Source organism: Pinus tabuliformis, chromosome 6, assembly GCF_031772625.1.
Source record: "Pinus tabuliformis cultivar Carrire ecotype Pingquan chromosome 6, CPIR1, whole genome shotgun sequence".
NCBI lineage: Eukaryota > Viridiplantae > Streptophyta > Pinopsida > Pinales > Pinaceae > Pinus > Pinus tabuliformis.
The window spans coordinates 1,501,969,136-1,501,982,810 of record NC_142292.1 but is presented as its reverse complement, the minus strand read 5'-3'; positions in this window follow the sequence as shown (position 1 = coordinate 1,501,982,810).

The following is a 13,675-nucleotide window of genomic DNA, read 5'->3' as shown; positions in this document are numbered from 1 at the left end:
GGAGTTTAGTAGGTGACCGAACAAAGTAGTGGGATCATGTTTGCATATAATGAATCACCAAATAGGAGCACGCGAAAGAGCCCATTTCAAATCTTGTATGGCATGCATCTGAGGGGAATTTTTGAGCTAAGAGACTTGGGAAAGCTTGAGGATAGAAGTGTTGATGGAGAGGATTTTGCAACATCCATGAGTGAGTTTCACAAGCAAGTAAGACAAAGATTACAAGATACAAGCAATAAATACAAGCAATGAGAAAATGTACATAGGAAAGAGGTAAAATTTGAAGTGGGAGATATGGTCCTAGCTCACCTAAGAAAAGAGAGGTTTCCAAGGGGAGAATATAACAAATTGAAAATGAAGAATATAGGACCTTGTAAGTCCTCTACAACTTTCTAGAGAATGATTACGAGATGGAGTTACCTCTAGACATTGGCATTTCTCCCATTTTTAATGTAGCAGAATTGTATCCCTACACAATTGGTGATGCAGATCAAGCTTCTGGGAATCTTGACCAGGATGAAGGAAAGGAACAGTAGTGGCTGAAGAAATTCTTGTGGAAAAGAATTTAGAGGCTGAACAGATTTTGGATACACATGTTGCCAAGAATACTAGAAGGAAAGAATACTTGGAATATCTTGGGGAGTGGAAATACTGTTTATGGAGAATTCTACTTGGATGGATGAAGCAGCACTACAGAAAGTAGGTCATTCTATAGAAGATCTTATGAGCAGGAGCACACAAAATTTTCTTTCTTGGTGAATCGGATATAGGTGCATTAGACCGAGCACATAGAAATGATAAGTTATTAAAGTCAAACCAAGAGCCTAACAATGTGATGGATTGATCACATGTCAAGGCTAGAACATTTTAAAGTTTATTTCTGACTATGTTTTTTATATTCAATTAAGATTAGTTAGGAATATATAGTTTAAAAAAATGAGTTTATAGTTAGTATGTAGTTAGGGCTAAGGGAAATTGGTTCACATCCATGAACTCATTTGTTGGAAACTGGCTTTTTAGTTTTGAAGGAGAGAGGAGGAACATTTTCGGGTGCTGGAAATTTTGGTGTGAGATTGAAGTTAATTTAACAACATTTCTTAGACCATTGATTTTTCGTATCAACAAATCAAATCTGTAAGTGTGTGTGAGATAGTTATTTTCATATGTGTTTGTGTGGTTTATGAACCATAAGATTAATATCTAGAGATTGAAATTGATTTGGTCTTTAAATTGTTGTGTTGAATGAGGAGTTTTTGCACTATATTTTCTCTCTTATTTACATTTAAATGAGAACCTAGAGAATCATATTTCAATTAATATTTTAATACAATACTTTTTCATCCAAGATTTTGTATTGGAAAGAGTCATTTTACATTTCAGATTCAATAATACAGAGCACTCTGTATCAAGCAAACATAAGAATGAAAATTCCTAAAGGAAAATTTTCACCAATGTTACAAGTCAATTTTTGATCAAAGGAAGACAAATTTCAAAATTCTAGCATCTTAGTTTTGTGCAGAGCAAGGTCTATTTGGTAAACCCCCTGAGTGATTTCCCAAAAATATCCTTTTTTTGGGAGTTACGAAGGGATCTTTCAACTGTGTTTTTACACATTGCGTGGTTGAAAAAAACAATGTTGTTCCTCCTGTAACAACACTGTACTTTGTTGTGAGATTCTATAACAACAATGTAGTTTGCTGAGAGAGCATGTAAAAACATTGTAGTTTACTATGAGTCTGTAACAACACTGTAGTTTGTTGTTAGAGTCTGTAATAAAACTGTAGTCTACTGAGAGAGCCTATAACAACACTGTAATTTGCTGTGAGAGTTTGTAACAACATTGTAGTTTTTTGTGAGAGAAAAGATTTGTTGTTCATCCTATAACAACATTATGGTTTTCTAAGATAGAATCCATCATCAACCATGTTCAAACATGGTAAATGATGCTCAACCATGGTTAACCATGGCCAACCATGTTTTATAAAATCAATCATGGTCAACCATGGTACAATGTCATATTGTGACAAAAATTATCTCAATATGAAAAACAAACATAGTCAACCATGGTCCAATGTTGCATTATGACAAAGGTTGTCTCGATATAAAAATCATCATGGTCAAGCATGGTTAAGCATGTTCCAATGTCACATTGTGAAAATAATTGTCTCAATATGAAAATAAACCATGGCCAACAATGCTTATTTTAGGGTTTATAATATTTATCTTAGGGTTTATATACCTTGGGTTTATATTATTCCGATGGGAATTAGTATTAATCCCTTGGGTTTATAATATCAATCATGGACAATGATGGTCAACCATGGTTGACCATGGTCAATGATGGTCAACCATGATCCAACGTCGCATTGTGACAAAGATTATCTCAATATGAAAATCAAGCATGGTCAACCATGGTCCAACATCACATTGTGACGAAGATTGTCTTGATATGAAAACCAATCATGGGAAACCATGGTCAACCATTGTCTAACATAACATTGTGATAAAAATTGCCTCAATATGAAAATCAACTATGGTCAACAATGTCCCAATACCAATTCCTTGGGTTTATTGATCTAAGGGTTCAAATTCATAGGGTTTAATATTATTCCCATGGGGTTTAAGTATTAATCCCTTGGGTTTATAATATCAATCATGGTCAACCATTGAAAATCATGGTTAATCATTCTCAACAATGGGCAACCATGCTTTATAAAATCAACATGATCAACCATGGTCAACCATTACATTATGACAGATATTGTCTCAATATGAAAATCAATCATGGTCAATCATGGTCAACCATGGTTGAACGTCACATTGTGTCAAGGATTGTCTCAATATGAAAATCAACCATTGTCAACCATGGTCAACCATGTTTATTTTAGGGTTTTCAATATTTATCTTAGGGTTTGTATACCTTGGATTTATAATATCAATCCCTGGGTTTATTACTCTAAGGGTTCAACCATGGTCGAGCATGGTCCAACATTGCATTGTGAAAAATATTGTCTCAATATAAGAATCAACCATGGTCAACTATGGTAAGCCATGTTTATCTAAGAATTTATAATATTTATCTTAGGGTTTATATACCTTTGGTTTATATTATACCCTTGGGTTTAATATTATTCCCTTGGGTTTATAATTCCTAGGGTTTTTAGTATCAATCCTTTGGGTTTACAATCCCTTCGGTATATGTTATTAATCCTTTGGGTTTAATATTATTGCCTTGGTTTTGTAATCCCTTCAAGTTTTAGTATTAATCCCTTGGGTTTATTAATCTAAGGGCTCATATGCTTAGGTTTTAATATTATTCCCATGGGTTTATTATTCCCTTGGGTTTATAATATCACTCGCTTGGGTTTATTAATTTAAGGATTCATATTCCGAGGCTTTAGTATTATACCTTTGGGTTTAATATTATTTCCTTGCATTTATAATCTCTTGGGTTTTTAGTATTAATCCCTCGGGCTTATTTAAACTTTGGGTTTCAATATGAAAATCAACCATGGTCAACCATGTTTATTTAAGGGTGTAATATTCAAGGGTTCAACCATGGTCGAGTATGGTTCAATGTCCCATTGTGACATTGATTGTCTCAATATGAAAATCAACCATGGTCAACCATGTTAATTTAAGGGTTTATAATATTTATCTTACGGTTTATATACCTTGGGTTTATATTATTCCCTTGGATTTTTAGTATTAATCCCTTGGGTTTATAATATCAATCATGGCCAACCATGCCATCAATCATGGTAAATCATGGTCGATCATGGTCAATCATAGTCAACCATCATCCAACATCGCATTGTGAGAAAGATTGTCTTAATGTGAAAATAAAACATGGTCAACCATGATCCAATGTCACATTGTGACAAATATTATCTTGATATGAACTTCAGTCATGGTCAACCATGGTCAACCATGGTCCAATGTCACATTTTGACAAAGATTCTCTCAATATGAAAATCAACCATGCCTAACCATTATCAACAATCTTCAACCATGGTCAACCATGGTCTATTGTCACAGTGTGACAACAATTGTCTCAATATGAAAATGAACCATGGTCCATCATCACAATAGAACAAAAATTGTCTGAATATGAAAATGAACCATGGTCAAGCATTGTGACAAAGACTATCTCTAAATGAAAATTAATCATAGTCAGCCATGGTCAACCATGTATATTTACTATTTCTAATATTTATCATCAGTTTATTTATGTTGGTTTATAATATTTATGTTACGATTGATCATAGGATTTTCTTAATATGAAAATTAACCATGGTCATTCATGGTCAATCTGTTGGCATTATGGCATAGGTTTGGAGCTATGACACAAGTGTTGTCCTTGATGACAACTCTCTTTGGTAACAGATCTCAGTTCAGGCTTTCAGAATGAAGGAAAAGACATATACGCAGGATCATCTAGATGAAGACGCGTATACACACGGGTTATATGTTTCAAAGGCGTGTATGCGTATACACGCACTTTCATGCAAGGAAAAGCGCGTATATGTTGGAGAACTTACCTTTGGTCCGTGGTAGTTAGTCCTTGGTATTCGAACCTATGGTTTTGGACCATGGTACGTCGTCAGAAGTGTTGATCCCAAGTATTGGGTCCATAGTATTGGTTTATTATGGTTTTGGACCGTGGTATTGTGGAAGGCCTAAAACTATAAAAGAGGAAGGAGATCATGTGGCAAAGATCATCTGAATTATTATTGAATATATGATAAAGTGCTAGATCTGGAATACTGGTAATTGGGTTATGGTGTAGATCTGGATCTGAATGAAGGAGGAACCTTAGCTCAAAGAGAAGGATAAGTTCTATTGATGGGTCATAATCTTTAAGCTTGAATGATAGTATCTTTGTATGATTTTGATATGCTATATGTGGCGCTTGCTTGATCTATAAGTCTGATAATCTGGGTTAATTAGTGTTTGAATATATGAAAGAGTGAATTACCCTTTATAGATCTGTACGCAGGTTCAGTGAAGTGAAGGCGCGTATACACACTGGTTCAGTAAAGCTAAGGAGCGTATACGCAGGTTGTTCCAACAACAGAAGCGTATGTACGCAGGTTTCAGGTTATTAAAGTAGCGTACATCTTTTGAGTTGTGATCTAGCTACTTTTGTTTATTGCTGCAATGTTCTGGGTTCATATTTGGTGTGTGGTTACTGTTACTATGATCTGGGTACAGTCATCAGAGAAGTGTTTATTTTGATTCAGTTTTGATTGGTGAAAAGGTGATTGGTTGATGCAGAAATTCTTGATGTTTGATTGATGTTATTTGTGGATCTAGTCTGAAAATTTATGAAACGTGGTCCCTGAAAGAAAGAGAAGGTTGTAGCCTTCTCTAGGCCAGAACCTACGTACTAGTATCTTAGCTAGTGCAAGAGCTAAGGTGGTTGTAGCTCCCTTCCAGGAGAAGCTGGAAAACAAGAGAGGGTTGTAGCTCTTTGCAGGTTGCAGCCTGCGTACTGGTAAAGGACTGCACCAGTACAATTGTAAAAATAATTTTCTAATTAAAGAGAAGATAGAGACGAATTGCAGCAGGTGGTTTTCACCCACATTGGGTTTCCACCTTATATCTTGTGTTCTTGTGTGCGATTGTCTTTCTGCTCTGTTTTACTGTTTCTGGTTACTGGTTATTTGATTCTCAAACATAGATTAACAATCAACATCAGAAAGATAAAGTAAATTAAAAAGTTTGCATTGTATACACGGGTTTCCTTCTGCATAGTTGCATATATACGCGGGTTTAATTAACTTAAGTAGCGTATATCATTTGATTTTTAAGAAGGAATATTTGACTTGATAATACTGATTCACCCCCCCTCTCAGTATTATTTCCAGCACAATCATGATCAAAATTGGTCAAATATGGTCGACCATAGTCAGTTATGGTGAATCATGGTTAAGACTCGAATAATGGTCCAACATCAAATTGTGACAAAGATTGTCACAATATCAAAATCAACCATGATAAACCATGGTCATGCATGGTGAGCCATGGTCCGACATTGCTTTGTGACAATGATTTTATTAATATGAAAATCAGCAATGGTCAACCATGATCAATCATGGACAACCATGGTCAATAATCATGGTCACATTATGAAAAATATTGTCTCTTGGTTAATCATCACATTGTGACAACCATGGTCATCCATTGTCAACCATGGTTATTAATGGTCAACCATGGGCAAGACAACTACATTATTGTCATTGTGGTCTACTTTACGAAATGGGCCAAAGCCATTCCCATTTTCTGGGCTGATGGAGAAACCACGACATTATTCCTATTTAATGAGGTGATGTTTCATTTTAGTGTGCCCCACTTGATTGTTACAGACCATGGTTCTCACTTTCAGAATCACATGATGTCTGAATTAACAACATTGCTCAGTTTTCGACATGAAAAATATTCGTCCTACTACCCCTAGGATAATTGCAAAGTGGAAGTCATTAATGGCATCCTAAAAGCCATGATCCACTGGTTCGTAGGTAACCATAAAACCCATTAGCACCGTATGTTATATACTATGTTGTGGGCATACCAAACTTGAGTCAAAACTGCTACAGAACATACACCATTACAAATCACGTATGGCCTGGAAGTGGTACTAACTATCGAGTGTCAGATTCCTTCACTGAAATGTGTTGTTGAACTCTTTCCTGGAACCATTGCCAAAGAAGAGAACTTGCTATATCTCAATCAACTGGATGGGACCTGTCGAGATGCCACACTAGCACTCGAAGCCCATGAACGTCAGGCCAAAGCCCAATATGACAAAAATATCAATCCTTTTTCTTACTAAGAAGGTGATCTTGTTTTAATCTATGATAAAAAACGACCTCTTGGGGGCAAGAATGCTTCAACCATTATTTTTTGGTCCATATGTCGTCACCAAGGCCCTCTCAGAAGGTGCCTCTAAACTTCAGGACTGTGAGGTATTCCTAGCTACGGAGCCCCGAAACGGGCTCTATTTGAAAAAGTATTATGCCTAATATTGCACTAGGCATATGCTTTATAATTTTTTATATTTATAAGTTTTGCTTCTTCAAGTAAATGACACATACATAGACATTTTTGGGAGGAGGTCAATGTAGATTAATTAAATATAAATAAATGAAACTGTATATAGTGAAATCATATATTTAAATTAATTTAAACATCTATAATTTATATGTAGATTAAAATACTTTCTTTCTTCTTTGGTCTATGTAGTAGTAGTGTAGAGGATAATTATGTGCTCATAGACTAGGTTGAATAAAAGGATTGCATATTACTTTCCATTTCCTAATCTATAAATCTTGGTTTTTCTCAATTGGAGTATGATATATCAATTATTTCACAAAATTATTATTATGTTTCACGTATTATATAAGAAGTGAGAAAATATTTTATTAATTTTGATTAACTAGTATAAATGTAGTATGCCTTGTTGAATTAGTGGACTCATTTGTTAGGACACCCTTTTTCACAAGAAATATATATTAAATTATTTTCTTAGAAGATAATTTACCTACAATATATTATTTGTTGGTGTATTGTTTATAGGAAAGAAAAAATTAAATAGATATAGGATAATAAAATTAATTTGGCTATTGAAAACATGTAGCTAACTTCACATCAAATTTAAATCCATGTAAAACATTATATGCATATAAATATAAAATTGAAACACAAAAAAACATAAATAATATATGAGAAAAATCTTTTATTAAATAATTATAGTAATAATAAAAAAAAGAATTCCATATGTTATATTTGATTCGGTTACTACTATACTCTCCTTTACAAACAATATTACATCTCAAAGAGAGTAATGCTCTCCTATATACAAACAATTTTTCATCTCAAAAGACAATTACTCTCCTATAAATAGACCTCAACATTAAACTATCATTAAATTAAATTATAGTCATATTATTAATAAAAAACATTATAATTTTAAATATACATTTACTTGGGGTAATTATTTTAGCAATTATTTGTTATATAAACAATCTCCAGAAGTTCACTATCTATGTAATGCCACAAGAGTTGGAAAAACATTACAACTAGTCAAATAAGTTTCACATTGGGGTTTTGGATACATGATTCACATTCGTTCTCGAATGATTTTAAAGATCATATTATTTTTCTCTACATTGCATGTTCTTAAATTATGGAGGAATATCAAATAATCTATTTTTCTCTAGTGCCTCACTAATTATTGAGGCTTCAACAACCTCCAAAGTCAATTAGTAACTCATTTTATATATATATATATATATATATATATATATATATATATTTCTTTATTAAGTTCATTATATTGATGTTTAAACATTTATCACTTGTTTTTGTGCTAAACAGTAAAGCCAATCCACTATTTTATAAGGATTAATGATGATTAGGATTATTTAATTAAATTGCATAGATATTCTATGATAGAATCTCCATCACATAGTTGATATAGGTTTGATATATAAATCATTTCTTCATCATCCATGGATATATTGAGTGTTTCTCAACTACACTTGGGTATTCAAATCGTTAACATTAGTTGTTATGTAAAAGAGTTATAACTAAACTAAGCTATACTCTTAAACCTAAAAAGGAAACTCTAGGAAATACTTATTGGCTTTTCTTGAATAAATTAAGATAAATATAAAATCTTATTTAAAAAACAAAGATGAAAATAAAAGGTATGGTACTCTTATCTTAACCTGACATAAGTGGATTCAATGTAAAATACGTTAAGTCATAAAAGGAATACAACCATTTAACCAACTCAGTATTTATAATTATATGATGGCATTATGTAGGTTCTAATGGGGAATCACACAATCTTTGAATGAAAAATTTGAAATATTGTATAACAAGTTAGAACAAGAAGTATTATTCTTGCTAATTTAAGAAAATCATTGAACAAAAAAAAAATCCAAGCTATTTCCCATAATATCATCAATACCATAATAAATTATCTAAATATAATGGAGGGATAAGTGACGTACCTACTTGGAAGATTATCTTATTAGACTAAAGTAGATCTAGCAAATTCAACTTCTCATTTCATTTATGTTGGGTGATCATGTGCCATCTTTTCTTTTGTTTCTAATGGAGATCTAAAAATGATTTACTTGGTTTCTTCTACCATTAGTATTTATGTATAGAAATTATTAATTCAAGATTGTTCAAGGTTCATAAATGAAATATTTATATACTTCTTCATTTTAAAATAGAAACATAATTGTGATAAAAAAGTGTTGTCCTCAATGCTTGAGTAGTTTTGTATGCATTTGTATAAAATATGGGGGCTACATGGGCACACTAATAACAATAAGGGAGTACACTAACAACAAAAATAAAGGGGCTACACTTATATTATAGGGACCTAACATGCCCCTCTCCTGCAAAAAAGTGTTATCCTCAATGCTTGAGTAGTTGTGGATGCTTTTGTATAAAATTCTCATCCTCCCATGTGGAATATTTAGTGGGCAATTTCTTCCACTTAATGAGATATTCTAAAATTTATTGATTCCATATTTTTCAGGTTCTTATTTCTGTGACTCCCTTAGGAACAAATATTATTTTTCCTTCTTCGAGGGGAAACTTCATTTACATTACATAAATGAATAATTATTGGATGATACAAATGACAATACCACCTTTGAATATCTAGGAGTCTAAGGGGTCACAATATAATCAGAGTCTACATAATAATAATAATTGTAATAACAATAGTGGGATTCTATGGGGCACAAGAATAACAATATGTGGGCTACATGGGCACAATAATGACAATAAGGGGGGGTACACTAACAATAACAATAAGGGTGCTAAACTAGTATTAGAGGGATCTAGCATGCCCCTCTCCTTCCAAAACGTTCTGCCCTTGATGCTTGAGTAGTCCTAGATGCTTTTGTATAAATTTTTCATCCTCCCATGTGGAATCTTTAGTGGTCAATTCTTCGAGTTAATGAGATACTCTAAAACTCATCGATTTTGTAGCTATATTGTAGTTTATGTTTGCTTCAAGCTCAAATATGATTTTTCCTTCTTTGTCAAGTTTTCACAATGCTATTATAATTGGAAGCTTGTCACTGATAACCTTCTTTAAGCATGAAACATGGAAACCTAGTTGTACTCGGGAAGACGCTAATAGCTCCAATTTGTATACCATAGTACAAATATTTTGCAACACCTTGTAAGGACAATAGTAATTGGATGATAATTTATTATACCTCTTAGCTTGCGTGAGAGACATTTATTGGTATGGTTGTAGATGTAAAAACACTAAGTCACCTACATAAAAAATTCTTTCACTATGATGCTGATCTACCTATTGTTTCATTCAATTTTGCACCATAGTGAGGTTATCCTTGAAGAGTTGGAGAACTTGTTATTGATGCTCAATGTGATATTCCACAACTTGAACTTTAGAATTTTCTCTTAAATATGATGTGATGGATGGTGGATGATATCCTTAAAGTGCCATAAATGGGGTCATTTTTGCTGCAGTGTGGAAGGAAGTATTATACCACCATTCAACTAGAGGTAACCAATTGATCCATCGTGTTTTTTTATCAGATACAAAGCAACAAAGCTATCCTTCCATACATTTGTTCATTATCTTAGTTTTCCCATACAATTGAGGATGATAAGAAGAGCTATGAGCTAATTGAGTAATAAGACAAGAAAATAATTCCATCCAAAAATTTCCAGTGAAAACGGGATCTGTGTCACTTATTATAATCTTGGAATTTTTATGAGGCTTTTGAATTGTTCACTTAAATGTAGTAGAAACTATATTAGCTTTAAAAGGACGAGATAATGCACAAAATTGTGCATACTTTGTAAGTTTATCAACTACTAGCATGGTGACACTCTTTCCTTCAGGCTTGGGTAAACCTGTGATAAAATCTGTTGAGACATCCTACTAATGCTAACTTGGAATCGCTAAAGGTTTTAATAGACCTGGGGTATTAATTGTCTCAACTTTATTTTGTTGGAAAATCAAACATTCTTCCACAAAATTTTTAATATCAAATTTAAGGCCATGCTAGTAAAATTTCTTCTTGACCCTATGGTAAGTTTTTTACAATCCCGAGTGCCCTCATAAGGGACAAGTGTGCAATTCCAAAAAAATATTTTGTTTGAGTTGGGAATTCTTACAAAGATATAAGCGTTATTTGTACCATAACGAACCATTTTTATAGTTAAATGTATTATATGTACCCAGATATTGCTGCAAATTTTGAATGGGTGTCCAAACCTCTTCATCATTCTTTCACTCATCCCCTACTTTCGTTATCCACTCAAGTTGCATAATATAAATGCAACAAAGAAATGCTTCCACGTCCTCATCCTTGCTTGAGGGTGCATCTGCTACAAAATTTTGTTTCCATTTTTTGTAGACGATTTCGAAGTCATAAACCATCCTCTTTCTCACCCATTGTTACTGCTCTTTTGAAGATAATATTTGTTCCAAAAACTATTTAAGACTATCATGATTTGTTTTTACCTTGAAGTGTCTTCCCATTATGTAATGTTGCCATTTATTTAGTGCATGTAGTATTGCTAACATTTCCTTCTCATAAATAGGTTTTTGTAAATACTTTCCTTTGATTGGAATGTTTTCAAAATAAATGGGTCTTCCTTCTTGCATTAAAGAAACACCAATTCCATTTCCTAAGATATCACATTCTGTTAGCCTCCTATTCCAATAGGGTCTCATATTTCATGATTAACAGTGGAAATGCCAAAAATGATCATCTTTGATGAAACAAAGGTTCCATTTTTGTGGACAAAGCAAAAAGTTAAGAAATGTAAAGAGGGTATGCCTTAAAAGAATAATCAAAGGGCAAGAAAATGATTTGGTCAAAAGAAAAAAGAATTGAAATGAACCCCAAAAAAAGACCAGGAAAGTGGCCAATCAAAATGCCACTACTATCTTGAGGTATGGCTGAATAGTTCAAGTTGGGCCATGCCATGTTTTGAATTGCTTTTTTTATAATAGGTGATGAGTACCTGTTCAAACAGTTTGAGCTTGACAGATGATTAGTTGATAGAGAAAGAAAGGAGCCCACTAGCTTAATATGGGCCCTCGGAAGATATAAGGCTAGATTTAGATAGGAGGGCAGCAAAAAGAAAAGAGCACATGAGGGTTTGCAAGTCTAAGTGCACCCTCCCTGAAGAAACAAAAAATACTAGGAAATAAGATGGGTAGGTAGTAGCCCCAAGAGTTAGCTCAATCAGTCAAATCAAGTGCCTTGCCAATGGGAGGTCACAGGGTCGAATCCCAAAAGCTCTTGGGGTTAGGTCAGTAAATAGGCCGAGGGGTGTTGATGCCTTCGGGTGCGTCCACTCAGTGTTGAACAACCCTGGATGTAGCAGCTACCCATTGACCCGGGTATCCGTGAACCAGAAAGTGAAAAAAAAAGATGGGTAGGTAGTGAGGTTGCAGAAGAATGATTTCTCTCATATCACGGGCCTAAGCAAAAGAAACACATGGTGGCCAGTACATATCTTCCTATTCAACATTTTTGTGGCAGCACAGTGAAGCATGTCTAATTTCCCAACCATTCCCTATCAAACTTCTTTCTAACATCCCACTATCACCTTTGTTCATAACAGAAATCAAACCCATCTGCTGATTCTGGTTATATAAAAGAGCCACATTTCTTGTGTAAAAATCTTTTCATTTTGATCTACTCTCAAAACTAAGTTTGTTCCCTAACAACTTAGTGTCTGCTACCTATCATCCATGTCTCCTTCCCATATTAGCTACTAACCATATCATTACTTAATTCCCTATTTTCCCCTTTTCCCTATTATTATATCATGATTGTATATAAAAATCCCCAAAGTATATATTCCCCCTTCCCTAGCCAATATAGCCTTATAACTTCAAATGTCAGAGTGCTAAGAGATTTAACCGCAACAGGCAAATTATCGCCAAAAACAAAGTCTCGGGATTAAACCAAGATCTGCTTAGTTTAACAGCCCTAACCTCACTTTGCGAACAAATATTAATTAACCCATTTGGCTTATAAACCATCGAAAAACCCACTTTCTCCGCTTATCCTAAGTTCTTGTTACAACGCGCTCACCACAAAAAACAAAAAATATCATTTAAAAAACCCCGCCGGGACCCTCCGTATCCATCCCGCACCTCCACAGTCCATCGACCGTCGGATCTGGGCCCTCCCATCTGACGGCTCACAGCAATTTCAAACCGCCTCCGATGCCCGGACGATATCGCCTGAAATCTGTCAGAGCATGAGATCAGGGCTCGGACGCGTGTCGTTCCCAGGTTTTATCGGGTGGCCTCCTGCCAAAACCGCTCCCGTACCATAAGCGTCCGACGGAACCGTTTACCGCTCTGCCAATACCACCATACGTCACCCACATGTCATCCTTACGTCACTACCGCCTCAGTGCTACGTTGCCGCCCCATCCGCCATCGCTCCGAGCTGTCTGCCATGTCACCTGTCCACGTGGGGTTGCCTGCCGGCCGCCACGTCATCATTCCGTACCCGACCCCACCCATGACGTCATGCTGACATCATCCGACAAAAACGCTCCAAAAGCCAAATTTTCACTATTTTACCCAAAAAACCCGTTTTTTCGCATTATTTGCATTTTTTACTCACTGTACTCCTGCATG